The 22734-nt window shown below is 33.0% G+C and overlaps 1 long non-coding RNA gene across 1 annotated transcript; it reads left to right on the top strand.

The window, feature by feature from the left end:
• The first annotated feature begins 984 nt into the window (after positions 1-984).
• Positions 985-22707, top strand: LOC115899081. Its single transcript, XR_004058686.1, has 3 exons — positions 985-1096; positions 16230-16361; positions 22582-22707. It is a non-coding gene; the product is annotated as an uncharacterized LOC115899081 (long non-coding RNA).
• Positions 22708-22734: the final 27 nt, after the last annotated feature.

The raw sequence follows: 22734 nt of genomic DNA, 5'->3' as shown, positions 1-22734 counted from the left end.
TCTTCAGGACAGGGAGTGGCTTATCCAGCTTTGTAACCTTCGACTCCCACAGTGCTTCCTACATAGTAGGTATTCAGGATGAATTTCCTAAATCAATGAATGAATGAACACATCTTTTTCCTCTGTGTGCTTCCATATGCTCATTTAGCTCTCCTTACCAGTCTTACCAGGCAAAACTTCATATGTTTCTTCTGGATAATTAATGAAATAAATTCATTAGGAACAAATGAGCTGTATCATAGGTAATAATTATCTTAGAGCAAATTACTTGGTGGGCCCTATTCCAAGAATTTTGCATACATTTTTTCACTTAATCATGGCACAGCCCCATAAAATAGGCGCCATTAATAACAACAGCTTACAAATGGGGAAAGCAAACTAGGGCTTTAGAAGGTTAAGTAGTTTACCTGTTCAAAATCATATGTTCGCTAAGGAGCAGTATCCATATTTTATTCCAGTCTATTGAATTACAAAGGCTATGCTCCTAAGAGCTATATTATATTGATTTTATCCTAAAATCTCCTACTTTTAGCTTCCTATAACTAAGACTATGGGCGTCAACACAACTTAACTGGAAAAATCACTAAAAATCAGTCAGCAATATAAACCTTTGCAATGATATAAATAACTTTTGTTTTACATATTTTATAATTATTTTTATAGGGCATTTTTTAGAGGGCATATTTTTATAGGGCATTTTAGAGGGGATACTGCTTAAAATCTCACTCACTTGACTGATTTTTGTTCCTTTTTTTTTTTCATTCATCTGCTTTGTAGCTATAGACCTTATTTACAATCCTTTGTCTTCTTCTTTCCTAATATTTCTTTAAAGGTTAAACTGTAAAAACTCTGAAGCTGTTGAAAACATTAGAATGGCATCAGTTGCAGTTTTAACATTTTTTCTATTTTTATCTTTCTGAGGTTTCAGCAGCCCTTTCTTCCTCTCTTGATGGTTTGAAAGATTACTTTCTAAGCTAGTTATATCACCGCAGTGCATAATAAAAAAACTGGAAGCACTTTTATGACAACAGAATCTTTTTCATTCCTTTTCGATATTAGCAGCTGAGATTGCTACGAAGAAACATTGGGAGAAAAGGTAAAAATGACAAAACTGATAAACACTTGGGGAATGGGATGATACATAGCCAATCTTGTTTACTTTCGTTGACTCAGGAAGGCCTTTCAGGCTAAACTGGTTACAAGAATAACATGGTCCCTGGGATGGAATGAAGATGGGGATAAAGAGGCAGGGGACTTCTTCCCCATCATGAAAATTTACACGTAGTCTCCAAAAAGATTCCTTTCTAGCCTTCTGAAAGACTGTCTAGCATTTCCTTATGAGGAGCATTCCTATAATTCAGATATGCATTTTTGACATTAATTTTCTACCATATGCTCAGGGTACAGTTGCCAGATACCTCAAATAAAAATACAGGGCACCCAGTTAAACTTTAATTTCAGGTAACAGATACCCTTTTTTGCATAAGTGTGCCCCATGCAATATTCTATGTACCATGTAGTACTTATACTATAAAAAGTATTGTTTATCTGAAATTTCAAGTTTAACTGGATGTCCTGTATTTTGTCTGGTAACCTTAGTTCGGAAGCTCAGTTTATGTACACGGATTTTTCCATCAGTTTCTGTGAGGACGCACAATATATAAAAGGGAAATAAAAAAGGGGTTTAAAATCTGTTTACATTTTCACAAATCAATTTGGCATGCCTGAATGAATTTGTGAGAGTTGGCATGTCACCACTAGTTTTTATTTATTCATAAAATGAAAGAAAACATTAGACTTTGTATTTCTATAGTTTCCTATGAAGTTTAGTCTTCATATGTTTAAAATTCCAGACAGATAACATGAAACAGATTTCTACTTCTACTAGAGATACAAAATTCAGCACACATAGAGCATGGGCCCTACTGAGACTTTGTTTTACAAGGGGTGCTGCTAATCTCTGGTACTCCCAGCCTGGCTATCAGGAAGGTGACTTCAAAAGCTGATTGGATTTAGTCTGTTAAGGTTTTACTTGTTCAATCCTTAAAAGTTTTTATTTTACCTTGGGATTTTTGCATAGACAACCCAGTTATTGTTTGATAATTGTACAACTAAAGATTGGCTTAGTCTCTTTGGTGATCTTAAGCTACGTTTAAGATTATGCTATGCTTTTACCTATTGCCCATTCAGTAATACACAGTTCAATATAAAACACCACCAAGCTATAAAATAACAAAAAAGATTCCCAAAATATTTGTTTGACATATTTTTGGATATATCAAATTATTTCAAATTGGTTTAAAATATTCAATTTTAGTTCTTTGATTTTATTGGTATTTTAAGCATATACTTTGCTGTCATACAACCTAGCACTGGTATTATTACACTATCAAACAACCAATAAACTACTTAGTAAGTACTTCATAAACATAAATCAACATTACTGGGTACAAATAATTTTTAAAAATACTAATTTATAATTAATATAACTGGTATTAACTATCTGTAGTAATTTTGTACTATGTACCTGCCTAATCTGAAAATGTATTTCCCAGAGTTCCCTTCCCTGTAGGCATTGGCCACAAGTCATTTTGTGCCAGATTTCAAAGGCAGATTTTAAGCTCTGGATATATGGATGCTCATGTAGCTTTTTGCGGATCTGCTAGCTCACTTTGACAGAATGGGACAACATGAGACCTTAATTTCCTTCAGCTATCATCAAGTGTGCAACTTCTTCAGGTTTTGGGCCAAGTGGAGTGTAGCTTTGTGGCAAAGAGTGACACCTTTGATAGCCATCCGGGCATCACGGTTACAGGTGGTGACAGACAGACGCTGATTCTACTCTATCCTTGTGGTTAGAAGTAGCCGCCCCTTCATGGATTCTGATTTGTTCCTGCAGATCTCAACTTTACCATTTTATTTCCCAATGGATGGTCAGGCTGACCTGTAATCAGGGCAACAGACAATAACCTGCATAGATTGATCTACCTGTTCTCACCATTGCTTGAGGTCCCACTCATACAATAAATCAGTATTCTAGATCACTCCTACTGTGTTGGCTTCTCTGATGGAACACTGATATAGTCTTTATCAGATCACTGGATAAAATGTTTATGAGGTTTCCTTATGACAGTCTCCTCCTGAGCTATCTTCTTCATACTTTGTCTTAGTCCTACATTTTTTTTTTTTCTAAATTCCTAATCTTTCTGATGATCCGTACTCTTTGTTACAGCAGCATAACCAGTAACAAATAATGGGTTATTTTTTTGGTCAGAATTGATAAAATAAATCACATTTTATTGTAACTTTGCTGTTTGTAGTCAGTCTGTTAAAGGAGTCACTTAAACTGCTGTTAGCTATGGCCTCTGAGTGTCTTCTGTGATCCTGGAGTTAATTTATCTTGAATTTTATAAAGAAAACTAAAGAATAATTTGAGATTCATATAAGGCCCACATAGAATAAGCCATCAAATATTTGCTCATTAGCCAATGTATCTTCACCAAACTATAAATAATAGGTGGTCAATTCAGCAAATACTAATTTTACATCTTCCAGCCAGTGATTTTTCCAGGAAGAACTTGTCTCATTCTCCTTCTGCTTCCCTTTCCCCTTCCCTTTCCCTTCCCTTCCCCTTCCCCTTCTCCTCCTTCTCCTCCTCCTCCTCCTCCTCCTCCTCCTCCTCCTCCTCCTCCTCCTCCTCCCTCTTTTTCTTTCTTACCTATTCTGGCCATAACAATCAATAGAAAATCTGTGCTGCATCCTGTAACAGATGCTGCCTGGTCAGGAGATTGTGACCTGATTCTTGCCCTTGGTTGGGCAACAATGACAAACACAAAGCCCTACAAACTGTTGATTTTGATGTTTTTTCCCTGCCTTGACTTTGGTGTGCTTAAATCTGATTTTACTTCCTCTGCCAGTGTAAGACTCTTTTACTGTCTAAAACTCCTCTTCAGTTTATAACAATGAGTTATTCATTACTGTTTGAATATCTCATCAATGTCTAATATATTTGAAATCTTAACTTTTTTTTCCAGATTTTTCTTTTAAAATCACATTTAAAAGATTTTCTTTTAAAATCTTCTAAAATACACACTTCCATCCCAGACAAACTATTGGCTGGCTGTAGCTTCTGCGAACTTACATCACAGCAACATAAAGCAAAGAAAAGTTAGTTCTTTTACTAGCTTCGCCTATCAAAATGAAGAGACAAGAAACTAGAATTTCCATGGATACCAGCAAGGACAAATAAAACAAACAAACAAAAAAAATGAGATGTTCCAATCCTCTCGTATCTTAGAAATACTTTTTTTTTTTTTTTTTTTTTTTTTTTTTTTTTTAATTTGGACACACTCTGAATAAATTTGAGAACTCTAAATTAGTTCAGATGAAGTTTCTGCCACCCCGCAACTTGTGCTCCCCAATGACTCATCCTTCAACGTGCATCTTTGATTCCGTCTCTGCTCCCACACACTGTCCCTGGACCCACCTCCCCAAAATAGGGTGATTAATTGTCTGAAATTCAGTAGAAAATGTTGGCACTTTAATTTATGGCACATGCTATAATTTTCTTTTATTTTTAGAGTCAGAGGCAAGATTTTGTTTTTAATAGTTAATCCAAGAGGCATTGGCTGAAACCTACTCTCTGTCAGGGACTCCTGGCTTGAGTATTCATTTCAACTGATTTAACCTGCAGAATAACATCTTCATCTACCATTGAAAACAGAAAGGATTAGAAGAAGCTTAAAAATAAAAATGGTTTAGGCAAGGTTTTAAAATTTAGAAAAAAATAAGTACTGTCTTCTTTTTATTACTAACATATAGTAAATATTTCCCAACATATTTGAAACCCCTTGAGGGCAGAAATGTTATTTTTCATATCTTTGTCCACATTAAAAGCAGCAGTGAAGATATAAGTGTTGTTGGGAAAGAAAAATACACTTATTCTCATTCACTAATAATTGAGCAGAAATTATTTCACTATTTTGAAAAGGAATACCAAATTATTGTTACTATCTAAAAGAATGAGGAGATAAAATAAATATAGATTGTATGGGACGATTCCTGACTTGAGGGCTGGGAAACCCAGCCATGTTAGAGTAGCCACACTGACAACAAGGAGTTATTATCAGGGAATTAATTACTGGCAGGGAAAAAAAATGAGGAGAGGATGAAGGGTATGAACGAGTAGTACATGGAGTCAAAAATTAACTTTACCTATGATGAAATTTACCTGTTGCATATCAAGCTTGAATAATATAAATACTTACATTTATAGAAAATTCAAAAGTAAAATTAAGCAATAAAGATAGCTGCCAGCATTTAATGCATATATATACCTGCGGCAAATGTGTCAGATACTTTACATACATTGCCACTGGTGGTGATACACAGTATGGGTTATACATGTCCCACTTTATAAGTGAGGAAACTGCATTCAAAGAGGTGATACAACTCGCCTAAGGTGACATAGGTAACAACTGTCAGATCAAAGATTCTAACCAAAGTTTGTCTGAGTTCAGAACACATACTTTATCTAATATCATGTTGTTTCTCAAAAACTAATTCCTCTATGTGCATATTTTACTGAATTAAAAAGGCAAAATTATTATACTCAGATTTGCTAATAAACATTTATTGAGCACCATCCTCATGTAAGGCATTGGGCTATAACCTGAAAGATAGAAAAACAGATGTAATAATTGCCTTCGAATTTACAATTTGCTGAAAGTCATGATGCTTCTTATTAAAAACATGATTCTGTAAATTCAATTATAGTTATGTTTTATGGGTTATAATCTCCTGTTCTCAAAAATAAATTAAGTGGTTATAGAAAAATATGTAGTAAAAAGTACAATGAATATAAAAATATCCTATATGAAATTTTAAAATGCATGTAAAATTACAGAAAGAATAACATATTTAGGCACAAAATGAATCCAAATACAAAATACAGGTAATTAAACTGGCTATGGATATTTTTATTACCAATAGATAAAGAGAACTATTTATACTAATGTGCTATATATTTTATGGGATTCTCTCTACTACCTCTTTTATACTTTCATTGTGTTTCTCTAATAACAAATTTAAACTTGAGATCACTTTGTATACTTATGTTTTTAGATATGTTTGATGCAATTACATTTCTGCAACACTAAATTGACATATTTAACCAATCTCTCTCAGAATTAATCACATGTCTCCCACCCATTTCCTCAGTCAAAAAAAGTAAATACTTTGTTTAGCATTTTGGTAAATGCGTTTAAATAAAAATGCTTACAGTTTGTTTTTCTTCTTAAATGCTTATGGTGAATCTCAATATTAACTAGCAGTATTTCTAATAGAGTTTTTATAATTTGGATTTAAATCCAATATTTGAATTAGTTGTATTAATTTGGAGTCGCTAAAGACTGAAAATGTGCTAAAATGAAAGAAATATCAAAATATTATCAAAAGAAAAAGGGAAGTAATCTCCTGAGGGGATATTCTAAGGATAGAATTGTTTAAACTGTTTTATTCAATATTAACTAATCCCTTAGAATATTTTTTTAACAAAAGCAGTGAAGGTATTAAGAGAGACGATGCTGAAAGTATGTTAAAATTCCTCTAAAATTAGCAGAATTCTTTGTCACGTTGTCAGAGTTGAAATAATCCCTTATATAATTTCTTAAACCTTTGTCAAAATGTCAGCAGAAGCAAGGAATTTTTTCCGGTAATTAGATTTCTATATAAATGTTAAACAGGGGCACAAAGCTCACCAAGACTATGCCACTGGCTGATTCCCAAGAGTATTCAGCTTGGAGAAAGACTGTAAATTAGAAAAGTTACTTCAGCACTTCCATGATTTTTAACACACACTACTGGTTGTAGGTGGAGGAAACACATGTATCTGCCTGACAGTCCATAAAGCTAAAGTGAACCAGAGCAAGAAAAAACAGGAAGACAGTTCTGATTCAAGAGTTCTTGCCTGCTATTGAGTTGTATAAGTTTCTTATAGATTTTGATTTTAACTCCTTGTAAGATATATGACTTGAAAGCATTTTCTTCCATTCCATAGGTTGCCTTTTTCATTTCGTTTAATGTTTTCTTTGTTGGGTAAAATATTTTTAGTTGTTCAATTCTTGTTCAATTCTAAGCGATTAATAGAATGGGGAAACATGATTGGATTCATGTATTTAGGATTTATCTGAGTCAAGCAGAGGTAGAGTCGTGAGAACGGTAATAATTCATATCAGCTGTAAGAAGAGAAAATGGTCATTGACTAAGCAATGAACAATGTCTGCTGCAATTTCTTTGGCTTATGTTCTATTATTTCAGATTCAATTTAAAAAGTACTGATTTTGGCTAGGCACGGTGGCTCACAACTGTAATCTCAGCACTTTGGGAGGCCGAGGTGGGTGGATCACAAAGTCAGGAGATCGACCTGGCCAGCCTGGCAAAACCCTGTCTCTACTAAAAACACAAAAAATCAGCCAGGGGTGGTGGCGGGCGCCTGTAGTCCCAGCTACTCAGGAGGCTTAGGCAGGAGAATGGCGTGAGGTGGAGTTTGCAGTGAGCCGACATCATGCCACTGCACCCCAGCCTGGGCGACAGAGTAAGACTCCGTCTCAGAAAAAAAAAAAAACAAAAAGCAAAACAACAACAAAAAAAAGTAATGATTTTTACATTAACAATATTTCATACATTTTCCTGTAAGGAATACTCAGTCTGCTATGGTTTGATACTGTTCCAAACTCTAGGAGGGTGGGGTTTTTTGTTACCTGTAGACTTACTCTTTCCCTCAGAAACTTACTATTCCAGGATCTGGCTGATTTTTCCAATGCACCCATTTTGTATCTATCATGGGGTGATGGAAATAGTTTTATGAGGAAACTCCAATCTAAGCTCTCTATGCCTTACCTGACTGCCATCTTTGGTGGCTGTACAAATGTAAGAGCACATATTTTTCCCCTTTCTATCTAAAGCCTTGCCATGATTTTAAATAATTGAATATATGCACATGAATTAGTCTTATATTTGAACCTCTTAATTCTGTGACTGTTACTCAGTAAAATTTGTCTGGACTCCGATTTAGCCATTTATTTCCACATTTGAAAACTGCTATGAACTAAGATGTTTTCTCTATGAAATATTAAATTTAAGTATTGTCCTCTCAAATTATAACTTCCAATTATTTTTGGTCTCTCATTTTACTACCACTCCCGCACTTTTCTCCAACTATTCTCATACCTTCTTCCCCTAAATGGTTTTTTTTTCTCTAAATTTATGTCTTCTCTTGCTTTCACTTCCTACCCTATACACCATGGTCCCCATTCTTTAACACATTACACAACATAGTTTTCAATGGTAACATATTTTGTTTTGTCTCAGAAAAGTGTGATAGAAGATCAAGTGAAGTGTTTGAAGCACAAAAACTGCTACATCAAATATAAAATTCACAAAAAATGTAAAATTAAAAAGTAACTTGAAAGAGTTAAAAAAAGAATGATGTATAACTTCTAATAATGATAGCTTGCCCATGTATTTTAAAATAGACAATCATGGATAAATCACTCTGGTATTTAGATTCCATTAGGTACTTTTAAAAAGTAATGTAGCTATTTTATTTCAAAATACCACTATTTATATACAATAAAAAGTTTTGTATCTTTCTAAATTGAATTAAAAGTTTTAGATGTCATTCTAAAATATATGAGGTATGCATAGTTTTCAAAATTATTTTACAGTGTACCTCAATATAAAGGATTGAAAATGAGTAGTTTTAAAAGAATACATTTCATAATCTTCAATTTCCAAATGTATTCTCTTCTAACAATGGAAATTTTCCTTTCTGACCTACCATTTCATAATTTCTCTTTCTCTACCTTATAGGGGGAAAAAGATACGTACAATTTACTCATCCAGAATCTTATTATAGCACATTTCTTAGTCATGAAAACTACTTTGGGACATCTAAAAAGGGAATATTATCTCATCAGAGGTCTTACTGACTGTTCTTATCTTAAACACATGGCTATTACACACACAAAGCATGACTTTAGAAATAACTTGCTTTGGAACTCGTCTGGATGCTCTAAATACATTCATCCTTATAGAGTATGTGGGTAGCAACAGTGATGGGAATTTTCTTTTGGGGAGCACACATCTTTCATCCCCTGGCTTTCAAAAGAGGCAGAGACCTCATGGAGAAGACAGATGAGGGAAAGCAAAAGGAGTGTTTGGTTCAAAATATTAAATGAAAATAAATGGTCTTTTCTTCCACCTACTCATAGGTATGCAATTCATTTTGTATATATATTCATGCTTCTAAGTTCTGCCATTAGCTGGAAAGTACTTTTTAATAGATGAAGAAGTATATGTAAGCATCATTGATATGTTTGAAGATAACTGTAATGTTTTAGGGACTACAAAAATTTTCATCTTCCAATGGAGAAAAATTGCAGATTAAAATGTGCATTTTCTTGTCAGTTCAGTGTGCGTTTCATAATCAGTTACTGTGTTGCATTGTGTGATGTCAACTGGGAAAAAGCTGAGAACTACATTTCCAAGAAATCTCTTTTCAGTTTGTTTTAAGGTTAGACACAGATTCCTGGAAAGACGCCTGGAACCCCTACTTGTCCTTCCTCTCCTCTGCTCTGCCTCTCCATTGCTGGCACCACTGACCAACAACAGCCTGGGTCACCACAAGAAGCTTGGATTTGGCAGTTCCTGGGCAGCTGCCACATGGAGGCAACTCCTGAGGCAGCTTGGGCAGAAAACCATCCCAGATTCTTAGATTTTCTAGGAAGCCTGGACTTTTTTACCCGCATTAGTTCTTACAGAGGATTGGTTAGTGACAATTTCTTTGAGCTTCTGACTCTCTCCCCTCCTAGATCTCCACTTTCTAAGGTCTCCCAACATTCATAAAAGCTTTAATGCCGATAGTAATTTCTTCATTTCGATAATACTCCTATAGCCTCTGTTTTATTTACTGAACCCCCACTGATAAATTCAACTAAGAGCCTATTTTATCAACTATGCCATGAAGACTTATTCCAGAATAAATCATTATTTTATTATATTTAATAAAATGATTAATATTTTCTTACACTTTCTTATACTTATCAAAAATAAAATTATATATTACATGTTGAATGGATTGCTTTTAGAAGTTCAAACATTTCTCCTTTAGTAAGTTTAGGCATAATGCATAAGAGGGTTAATAAAATTAATTATAAATTTTATTCATGACATTTAATTTTTCTTAAAATCGTATACAGAAAGCAATGTTATCACTCAAACTTTACCAAAATAATATTATGCCTTTTGTCATACTTCTCACCATGTAAATTATGATTTTAACTATATGTTATTTCCTTTATTACAGATAAACAATAAGAAATAGCATATTGAATACATATTGTAATGGGGTCTTAAAACAAATTAATTAACAATAATATATCTATATAATTTTAATCTTGATTGATTTTAGTAAAACATCCTTAAACAGGTGTTGCAATTTGTCTCTCATTAGTTTTTATAATATTTGGTTTTTATAATATACCTCCAAGCATATAGCATATTGTATATTTGAAATAAATGATGAAGTTAGGATTTTTATGAGAAAAATCTGATTTGGATAATTTATTTAAAAACAGGGTTTGTTAATTACATTATGTTAGACATTACACATAAAGTAAAAACTGAATATGCAGCTTGTAGTTGTTCACAGAAATATATTTAAAGCACATGATAATAATAAAGCATTTTGTCAACATTTATTGTGTTAATAAAGAGACATTAAAATTTAACAAAATCTTAATTCTCTCATGTTATTTTGAAAGACACTAAGATATGTAAAATGCATCTATGTGAAACTGTGTGAGTGGATTCATAGAACTAATACTGTTATATCTCATTCTAGCATTCAGAATAATTCATTTTGGGTATAAAAATTAACTAGATAAATGTTAGCTTCATCATATGAAAACTAATAAAATTTTACTTATTTTAAAAATTCAATATCATGTTTAGTATTTTAATAAATTTAACCATAATTATTATAATACATCATCTAGAAGATTTTCATGTTTAGTCTTATAGTCATAAAAACATTTTTAAAGTAATTTTTATTGTATTTCGATTTAGTTTCAGGAAAGTTTGATCATCAACTGAAGTGTAAAAAGCATAAAAATTGTTACATTACATAGAAAATCTGTGTAAAAGGTAAAATTAAAAGTAACTTTAGGAAGTTATAAAAAGAATGTTGTATAATTTCCAATAAGAATAGGGTACCCCACCAAGCGTGGTGGTAATCCCAGCAGTTTGTGAGGTCGAGGTGGGTGGATCACTTGAGGTCAGGAGTTCGATACCAGTCTGGCCAATATGGTGAAACCCTGACTCTACCAAAAAGACAAAAATTAACTGGGCATGGTGTCAGGCTCCTGTAATCCAAGCTACTCGGGAGGCTGAGGCAGGAGAATCGCTTGAACCCAGGAGGTGGAGGTTGTAGTGAACCGAGATCGTGCCACTGCACTCCAGCCTGGGTGACAGTGAGACTCCATCTGAAAAATAAAAAAAGAAAAAAAAGAAAAAAATAAGAATAGCGTATCCATCTATTTTTAAAAATAGACTATCATGAATAATTCACCCTGGAATTTAAATTTCATTAGGATTATTAAAAGTGTCATGCAACCATTTCAAAACATCATAACTAATATATACAGTGGAAATTTTTTGCTTTGTAGTTTTTGAAAATGTGATTAAAAGGTTTAATTGTTAGTATAAAAATATTTGAGACGTGCACAGCTCTTCAAAATTATTTTAGGACATACCCAAATATAATGGTTTGAAAACAACAGATCTATCCTTTATTTTTTCAGACTTTTCTCTCATCACTCTCCTCTTAAGTCCTCTCTATCCCAGCTATACCTAACCTTTATGTTCCAAAATTGCAATGTATTTCTTTGCCTACAATGTCCTAAGCTTCCCAGCTTTTCTCTGCCTACCCCTTATCCTCTAATACACAGATGTTCCTTACCTATCACATGCAGTTCTAATTTATCATATCGGAGTAAAAATATCATGATCCAGCTGTCTCCTGTAAGTGCTCCTATAATCCTGTGCTTATTGTAGCTATTCATATTGTTCTTGCCTGTTTAATTATTTGGCACTTTCAGTAAGTCATCAACCAAGTTCCCAGCACAGTTTCTGGAAGAAAATAGAAAGTACTCCATAAGTGTGACTTGAGAAAACAACCCATTAACCAAATATGAATGAAGGAGTGAATAAACAAATAATTTTACAGAAAATTTTAATAGGGAAATAGTGGACTAGGAGTTAAAAACCATAGAATCTAACCCTAACTCTTGAATAAATGACCCAGTCTATATATTTAAATCACGTCTAAACTATTACTTGCGTTGAAGTCTAGAAAATATTATTTTATTCTTAGAAATGTTATCATCTGACTTTTATATTAGTCTCTTTTTAATGAAATTATTAATATTAAGACTGGAAACTAATGTCTAAATAAATAAAGAATATTGCCAGTTATAGGTAAGGTGACTTTTGAATGACTTGCTATATGTAATGGATGTATAGCTATATATAATGCTATGTATTATGAAATATATGGTTCAACTTTATAAACTGAAGTAGTTTAGTAATTCAGAAAATATTAACACTGGCTTCCTATGATAGGAACAGTATTATCTATATAATGCTATTTATGGTTTGCAATAATAAAAATGTATGATATTTAATAGAACTGCTTTCATTGGTCTTGCTGTGATAAGATATATCACTAGCAAAAGTATTAATTTATATTTTATAACTAACAAAATAGAAAAATAAGACAGCAAGAGAAATAAGCTATATAGAGAAATTATATATAGATTTTAGATTCAGTTAAAATCAACACTCAGGCAATAATATTTGAAAAACTAGCAAGGGAAGCAAACTTGTAGAGTAGTAATAAAATTTTTTGGCTATGATAAAATAACCAAAATCCTGTAACTAAGTAGAAATAACAATTCCATCTTTGCAAAATTATTTCTTAAGATTTCCATTCTTAAAAAAAGTATAAGTACTTAGGACTCAGTACTCATGAGGTTGCAAATTTGTGATATTAGGTAAATCTAGTTGTAGAATCACATTACTGTCACTAGTTTCCTACAATTACTTAAAATTGAATCCACAAAATTATGTTTTGTCCCTATATCATGTTTGAAAGAGATTTTTCTTCTGAGTTCCTAGACCCAGAGGTACCTAATATCGCAAATTTGCAACCTCATGAGTACTGAGTCCTAAGTATTTACACTTTTTTTTTTTAAGAATGGAAATCTTAAGAAATATAATTTTGCTAGGACGGAACTGTTATTTCTACTTAGTTACAAGATTTTGGTTATTTTATCACAGTCAAAAAATTTTATTATTACTCTACAAGTTTGCTTCCCTTGCTAGTTTTTCAAATATTGTTGGAAATAATCTGGAATGTATATGCTTCCCTTTCTTAGTCCCCAAGTTCAGGAGCTTGTGCTAGAAGACATAGGCTTCCCATACATAGTACCAGGAGCTTTACTGGGTTCTCCCCTCCACTTCTCACTTCCCTGCCATTGTAGAACTTACTTCTTCCAAATTAAGTGATTTCTAGGTCTTCACAAGTTACAGGCTTGGCACTAGTGAATATTAAGTTCCTTTATTTGTTTTGAAATAGCTACTTTAGGTGAGTTCCTCTGTTGATTGCTCCATAAAGTTTCTATGGAGAATGTAGTGTGTACCCCACATTCATAGTTAAAGAAGCATCATAAGCTTTTGTGAGCATTGCAGACCACATGAATGCTGAGTTCTTACTGATCAGGGACCACATTTTCAGCATCAGAACTACCTAATATCTTTTGAGTAAGTCATCTTTATATTTATTTTTATATATTTCATCTTTAATATGTCTTTCAATGCAGAACACAGATTGAGGGTCATGTATTCCACCTTGGCCCCTTAGGATATACTTGCTAGGAGTGCATTGTTCTTTGGTGAAAAGACATTGAGGAAAACCTTAAGAAACAGCCTCTTAATGGACATTAAGATGGTTTGTGTAAGGTTAATGTCCATTATGCTCTATTAAGTGTTTTCTTTTTTCTTTTCTTTCTTTTTTTTTTTTTTTTTTTTTTTTGAGACCAAGTTTTGCTCTGTTGCTAGGCACCAGGCTGGAGTGCAGTGGCACAATCTCGGCTCACTGCAACCTCCACCTCTTGGGTTCAAGAGATTCTCCTGCCTCAGCCTCCAGAGTAGCTGGGACTAGAGGCACGTGGCACCACGCCCGGCTAATTTTTGTATTTTCAGTAGAGACGCAGTTTCACCGTGTTGGCCAGGATGGTCTTGATCTCTTAACCTTGTGATTCGCCCGCCTCGGCCTCCCAAAGTGCTGGAATTACATTCGTGAGTCACTGCGCCCAGCCTCAGTGTTCTTTGTTGTGGCATTTATTTAATAAATTACTTTAAAGTGTCGGAATTTGGGAATAATTTTGTCTGCCCTTGGAAATGTGGTTTGAGATTTATTGCAAAGCCACTGTGAGTTGTGTATCAAATCAAGATTTCCTTTTCAGCCGACAGTTGAAAATCAGAGTCCAAATTGTAGATTCCTCTAATAAACAGTATAAAGTACTTTATAATATGAATATTTATATATGTTGTTTTTGGCTATGTTTAATCTCACTTTTTTCCTTTCTCACCTATTTTTAATTTATGCTATCTTTCTATACATTATTTCATGTTTTTAAGCTGTCTTAATTTATTTTGGGAACAAGGTGTGATTTACATTAATAGCTTAACAATTTTATAAAATTGCTTTGATGATTTATATTTCTCATTTGCTAATAGTCCCAGTGTGGGAATTTGAACCAAACTCAACTTATTTCTGCCATAACTCCTTACACTATATAGTAATGCTTATGTTATACATTAGTGCATATGAAAAACAAATAAGATCAGAGACACATACACTCCAACTACATATCACAAACCATAGGGATTTTACTAAGACCTTACTATTCAAGTTGGAATAAAACAAATATTTTTGGAGAGGAATGACATCAGAAGGCTAATATAAGATCTCACAAAGTTTATTGTAAACATTGTCAGGGATTAATTCCCAAACTTACTCATGCACAATGGTTTCTCATTATACCCAGAAGCAATTAAGTCATGAGGACAAATTTACCTTAAAGCATATAAAAAGGTAAATGAATAAACCAAAATATTAATGAGATAAATGTATGTATTTCATGCTGATTAAAAATGTACTAATTTATGAGCTTATAAAAAATAATTTTAATAATCATGTTATATCAAAAACTATGTAAATGACATTTTCTTGTATTGCCAATATCACTCTGTATACATTAATTTGGCCTTCATGCTGAGTATACTGGTTTTTATTCATTTAGGCCATAACACGACCACCTGAATATTTCTGGCATATTGTTCCTTGAGTAGCCTGGTTACTATCATTGACTTTAGCTGTAGTGATTGAGACTGTTTAGTTACAAGTAACAGAAATCCATTGGGAATATTTGACTAAAAAAGGAAGACAGGGCTAGATATGTTTCTAGATATTAAAAAGAAAATGGAGCCAGGAAATACAATGCTACCTAAACCAGCTAGACTAAGATTGGAATTTCATTTCCAAATTTTGCTAAAGAAGGGACTCATTGTCAGGGCTTGATTCAGCTCAATTATGGATACAGAAGAGACACATTGTCCAAATGATAATTGTATGCAGGATGAAAAAAAGTCATCATTCTTAACTAGAATGCTTAATTTAATATTGACACTAGAGTTAAAAATAGGTCATGTTTGATTATTTATCAGAATATAATTTGCAAATCATAATCTTATTTGGGAAAACTAACCTTGTAAGAACATATGAAATTGTCACTGGAGATACATAAATATAAATATAAGAAAATTCAGATGTGATTAACATTGTAAAACTAAGATTAACCTATAATGTCTATTAACCTATAGTTATATAGATTATAGTGCCTTTGAGTTTATACGTGCATACACTATGCATTCTTTTAAGACTGGCACATTTGCTCAGAACAAGCTTTTTTGATTCATCCCAGTTGTCATATGGATCAGTAGTTTGTTGTTTTTATTGAGGAGTAGTAGCACAACAGAATTTCCTTGTCCATTTTCCTATTGATAGAGAATTTGTTTTCTTCTCATTTATTTTTATTTTTATTTAGAGGTAGAGTTCCCTTCTGTCATCCCGGCAGGACAGCAGAGATACAATCACAGGATCACTGCTCACTGCAGCCTGGAACTCCTGGACTCAAGCAATGCTCCTGCGTCAGCCTCCCTAATAGCTGGGACTACAGGTGTGTGCCACCACACCTGGCTTCTAGTTTTAATTTATTATAAATACAACTGCTGTGAACATTTTTGTAAAGTCTTTATGTGGGTATATATTTTTATCTTCCTTGTGTAAATACCTAGACATCCTATCATAAGAATCTGTTTGTTAAATATATAAGAAACCAATACACATTCACAAAGTAGTTGTACTATTTTGCATTTCCACCAGTTAAGCATGAGTATTCCAGTTGGAATATATTCTCATCAACAACTCATAAGGCTTATCTTTCAAAAAAATTTTCGATAATGTGATGAGTGTCTAGTGATACCACATCATGATTTTAATTTACATTTCTTTTACTAATAACATTCTTGAGGTTATTTTTTTTTTTTTTTTTTTTTTTTGAGACGGAGTCTCGCTCTGTCGCCCAGGCTGGAGTGCAGTGGCCGGATCTCAGCTCACGGCAAGCTCCGCCTCCCGGGTTTACGCCATTCTCCTGCCTCAGCCTCCCGAGTAGCTGGGACTACAGGCGCCAGCCACCTCGCCCGGCTAGTTTTTTTTGTATTTTTTAGTAGAGACGGGGTTTCACCGTGTTAGCCAGGATGGTCGCGAACTCCTGACCTCGTGATCCGCCCGTCTCGGCCTCCCAAAGTGCTGGGATCACATCTTGAGGTTATTTTAGTGCACTTATTGGCCTTTCATATTTTGTTTCTGTAATGTTTAAAATATCTGTTCAAATCTTTTCTCTGTTGATTTGTGAAAAGTATACATTAAGACACACTTCCTGTGACAGATATATTAGGGTGAATGTGTCCATGTCTATTATATGGCTTGTATTTTAATTTTCTAACAGTGTCTTTTAAAGAACCCAGGTTTCTTATTTTGATGAAGTTAAATTCAACATATTTTATATAATGATTTATACTCCATGTGTCATATCTAAGAAATTATCTAAGAGTGAGATTTTAATTTTTGCATATAGATACTTAGTTGTTCCAGCAGCATTTATTGAAAAGACCATTCTTTACCATTGAACTGCCTTAGCATCTTTGCCAAAAACAACTGACTATATACACAGAGCATTTCTAGATATTCTATCTTATTTTATTGATGCATATATCTTTACACTGATACCTTTGTCTTTATTACTATTCTTTTGTGATGATTAGAAATCAAATAGTAAATGTTTTCCAAATTTGTTCTTTTAAGAATTGTTTAGCTAGCTTATGAACTTTGTGTTTTCATATAAATTTTAAAACAAGATTGTCAATTTCTAATTCTCTCTTCCTCAAATACACACTTGAAAGTATGCTTCACATTGCATTGGCTCTATATGTAAGCTTTGAGACAGTTAACAATATTTATTTTTCCAATACATGAATGTGATGTCTCTCTCCATTTATTTAAGGATTGAAAAATTATTTCTCTTGGCAATATTTTATAGTTTTATTTGTATGTCTTTCATATGATTGATTAAGTTTCTATGATTAGGCTATGTTTCGGGAATTAAAAATTTAATTTTTAACATTTTATTAAAAGACTATAGAAATGTGAACAATTTGTATACTTTATAATTTATGACCTCTTTAAATAGAAATATTGGTTCTAGTAATTTTATATGTATTCTTTAGGTTTATTAACAACATCTTGTCATATGCAAACACTTAAAATATTTTCTTTATCCTTTCTACTCTATGTGTTTTTTTTTTTTTTTTTTTTTTTCTTGCTTCATTGTGATGGCTAGAACCTCTATGGCATTTATGTGCTTTTTTAAAACTCAAACCTAAGGTCCTGAATTCCAGTCTAATTGGTTTGGTTTAGACTGAAGAAAATGGTCTGGTGTGGATTTTCTAATTCTATTCCTTTACTGTATGCAATACATAACAGCTACTTTGATATGTGAAGAAAAGAGAGCAAGTTTTTCTTATTTTGCCTTTCCTTCCTTCTCATTTAAATGGCCAAATAAAATATCCTAAGAAGTATGTGGCTACTCTGTTAGGTGACAGGGCAGGCTGACGAGGCTAATTATTTTAACTGGTCAAATTGCTTAGTAGTAGTACACTGAAATGTAAGATGATATGAGGCTAGAACTTCACTTTTCACGTTCACCATTATTTCTCTGACGTGTCACCATTATATATCTATTGTGTCAGAACAATGCCTAACACGAAATAGAAATTCAATACACATTTGTTGGCTAAAGTGAATGACTATAAGTGATAGCTTCAGTCTTAGCATTATAAAGATGGAATGTCTGACAACAATATATAGTCATTAAACATAACTTTGTAAACAAATACAAAGCACTGTTGTAGGCAAGTTCATTCTTGAAACACTTTCATAACCACATAGGTGGAAAATAATAGTTTATATATTCTTTCTGTGCCATGCATTTTAAAGCTGAGTGAATTATTTAAAACATGAAATGTTATGAGTATAGAAAATTGATAGAACCTCTAGACCAATTTTGAAAGTTCTTCATTGAGGCGTATGCTTAGTTGATAAGATAAACTGAAAAGGCTGGATACAAAAAGTCAAACTGTTTAGGCAGAAATAGTCCCAATGATGCAGGTTCCAGGAGGCCTTTGAAGAGAAAGTCACAGAGATATGGGAAATTGAAAAGGCTAAAGATAAAAGTACTTCCCTGAGGTAGAGACTAAATAAATATATAAAACGAAGAGCAGAAAGTCAGGAGAAATATGTCTAAACTGTGTGTTTAATCTGCTGTATTATTTGTTGTTGACATGGGAGTATGTAACAATTGTTTAATATACTCACATGTAGTGTTTTATAATGACTCAAGTTATTTTGATTAAATGTGTTTTAATAAGGTAGTGTGTGCAAAAAATGACATTTTTGTCAGCTGTACAGACCATTTACTCATATTAAAAAATTTTGATAAAATGAACTGCCATTAAAATAATGTACTATATTTGATGAGTCTCCAAAACTTTGACAATTCTTCAAATCTGGTCATGGGTAAATAGGAATTTTTTTACTTCTAACTTTTGTATATCTACAGAAGTTTTCAAAATATTTAAAAATGGCTCCCTGTAAGTCCCACAATTGCTCATTCTATAGCTATTTAGGGAAAGTCTACTAAATGACAGTAATTACTCTATGAAGTTGGGATCCAGCATTGTACAAAACAAAAAAAGTTTCTTGGCCGGGCGCGGTGGCTCAAGCCTGTAATCCCAGCGCTTTGGGAGGCCGAGACGGGCGGATCACGAGGTCAGAAGATCGAGACCATCCTGGCTAACATGGTGAAACCCCGTCTCTACTAAAAAATACAAAAAACTAGCCGGGTGAGGTGGCGGGCGCCTGTAGTCCCAGCTACTCGGGAGGCTGAGGCAGGAGAATGGCGTAAACCCGGGAGGCGGAGCTTGCAGTGAGCTGAGATCCGGCCACTGCACTCCAGCCCGGGCGACAGAGCGAGACTCCGTCTCAAAAAAAAAAAAAAAAAAAAAGTTTCTTTCATGAAACTTAAATACTCATGAAAACAGATAATAATCACACATCAATATGAAATATAATATACATATAAGTATTTAAAAAAAGGCAAGAAGCAGATGGAGTATAGAGTGATACTTGTTGCTCTTTTAAATCAAATAAATTCTCTCTAATGAGATGACATCTGGCAGCAGCATAAATGATGTAAAGAAAGCCATGCAAATAAAAAGGCCAGAGTATTCCAGGTAGAAGGGGTAGCAGAAGCAAAGGCCACAAAGAGAAAAATGCTTCATTTGTATAAGAAATGCAAGAAGACCAGTGCTGTTCAAGAAGAGGTAGAAAATGATAGAAGAAAGAAAGACAGCCGGGAGATGAGTTATGTAGTCTCTTTTGAATTCTGGCAATAACTTATTCTAAGTCTGACAACATACTGGATATGTTTAACCAAGTAAGTATATGATTTCAATAGCTATCTAAAACATTAATGGACTTTATTATTTAGAGCACCACAGAATTATAAAGAAAGGAAGTGGAAAGTACAGTTCCTATATGAACTTCATCCTACCCCATCCCCACAGATTTTCCTATTAATATCTTATGTTCCTGTGGTAACTTTGATGAGTCAATGTTGATACATAATTATTAAGTCCAAAGTTTATATTAGGGTTCACTCTTTGTATTGTATATTTTATGAGTTTGGATAAATGTATTCACCATTATAGTATCATTCAGACACTATAGTTTTCACTTACCTAAAAATCTCCTGTTCCCTACCTATTCACTGCTCTCAGCTACTGATTCATAGTTATGCCTTATTCAGAGTAATATATAATTGAAATTATGTCACAAGTAGCTTTTTCAGATGGATTTCTTTTATTTATCAATCTGTACTTAAGATTCCTCTGTCTTTTTGTTGCTGAATAGTTTGTTTCTTTATCACTGAGTAATATTCAATCGTATGAGTCTACACAGTTTATCTAAGCACCTGCTAGAAGGCCTCATGGCTGCCTCCAAGTTTTGGCAACTATGAATAAAGCTGCTATATTTATAAATGTATTTTATGTATATACAAGTTTACAACTCATTTGGATAAATACCAATGAGTGCAATCACTAGATCATATAATAAGTTATGTTTTGTTTTTTAATAGCTTGTCAAATTATCTTCCAAAGTGGCTATATTATTTTGCATTTCCATCAGCAGTGAATGAGAGTTCTTGTTGCTCCATTTTCTCACTAGCCCTTGTTGTTGTCAGAGGACTTTAACCACTGTAGTATCTCAGCTTGTTTTAATTTGTGATCCTCTAATGACATATGATGTTGAACATCTTTTCCTACATTTATCTGTATATCTTCTTAGGTCAGGTGTCTGTTCAGATATTTTCCCTGTTTCTTAAATGAGTCACTTGTTTCCTTATTGTTAAGTTTTAAAAGTTCTTTGTATATTTTGCATACAAGCAATGTATCAAATATGCATTTTGAAAATCTCCCAGACTCCTACTATGTGGCTAATCTTTTTATTCTCTCAAGAGTATTTTTCACAGCAAAATTCTATAATTTTAATAAAATCTAACTATCAATTTTCTTTCATGGATTGTGCTTTTGGTAATATGTCTAAAAAGTCATTGTCAAGGTCAAGGTCATCTACATCTTCTCTTTTGTTATCTTCTAAGAGCTTTATTGTTTTGCATTTTACATTTAGGCCTATGAGGCATTCTGAGTTAAATTTTGTAGAAGATGTAAGGGCTGTGTCTAAATGTATTTATTTTTCTAAATAATTTTTATTAGTACTATAAGTAAAGTGTGGAAAAAGTTTATAGAGTGAAAAGATGAGAAGCAGGGAAACCATTCTGGAGGATTTTGAAGTCATTAATTAGCAAGAAGGATAAAGCCTGGGTAGAGGGCAATAGCGAAATTTGTAAAAACTTGTTGTATTTAAAACATTTTAAAGTTGGAGTCTATAAGCATTTAAGAGAGAATATCTATGTGATTTGGTTAGTAAAATAGCCAATAAAAATAATATTCTAGGCCTGAGCAACTGTTTGAAATATGGGGCATCTGTCAAAATAGAGAATATTTGACAAATCATGATTTTTGTTTCTTGGGAGGAGGTGTCATAAAAATCAACATCACTTTTAATAGATGATATCTGGGTTTTTATTTAAGCATACAAGTGGAATATCAAATACAAGACTGTTTCTATGAATCTGAAGTTTAGGAAAGAGGTAAGGGGGAAAACATAAATTTGGGAAATATCAATATATAGGTGACAGTTAAGGCCTTCAGACTAAATGAAAATACCGAGAGTGATTACAGACATAAAGAAAATTATTCAAGAAATCTAGAGTATGTCAACATTTAGAGTTTAGCTGGAGTTGGTGAATCCAGTAAAAGAGGCTGAAAGGGAGCTGCTAGTGTGCTAAGGAAAAGAGAAGGAAGAGCAAAAAGTATGTTTTCAAGAGAAAGAGAATGCACAAGTTTGTTGAACATTGTCTGAGTGCTAATATCTGCAACTATATTTGCTTATTTGTCTACTTTTATTTCTGAGAAGATTTGCTTTGCTTTCATATAGTTTGAAGATATATTATTAAATGCATACAAACTGATTTTTATCTTGAAGTTCTAAACATAAAAGCATATTGCTTTAATATTTATATATTTTAAAAGTATATATACTATATATAATGTATATAAATAATGCATATATGTAGTATGTAAATTATATACTATATAAATGAATGTATATTACATACAGATTTTCATTTAGAATATATGTTTTTTAATTTTTTACAGGAGGAGGATACATACAGAAATCTAATGATTTTGAGATATGCACTACCTCAAAAATTGTATTCTCACTATTTAGTTGACATGTTGCGGAAGATCTTTCATAGCATCTAATCAGGTATAATTCCTGAATGACACTGAGGCTTATAAGTTTTCTCC

Source organism: Rhinopithecus roxellana, chromosome 8 (assembly GCF_007565055.1).
Source record: "Rhinopithecus roxellana isolate Shanxi Qingling chromosome 8, ASM756505v1, whole genome shotgun sequence".
Taxonomy (NCBI): Eukaryota; Metazoa; Chordata; class Mammalia; order Primates; family Cercopithecidae; genus Rhinopithecus; species Rhinopithecus roxellana.
Note: the sequence above shows the minus strand (reverse complement) of the source record. Positions and strands in the feature narration are given on the sequence as shown.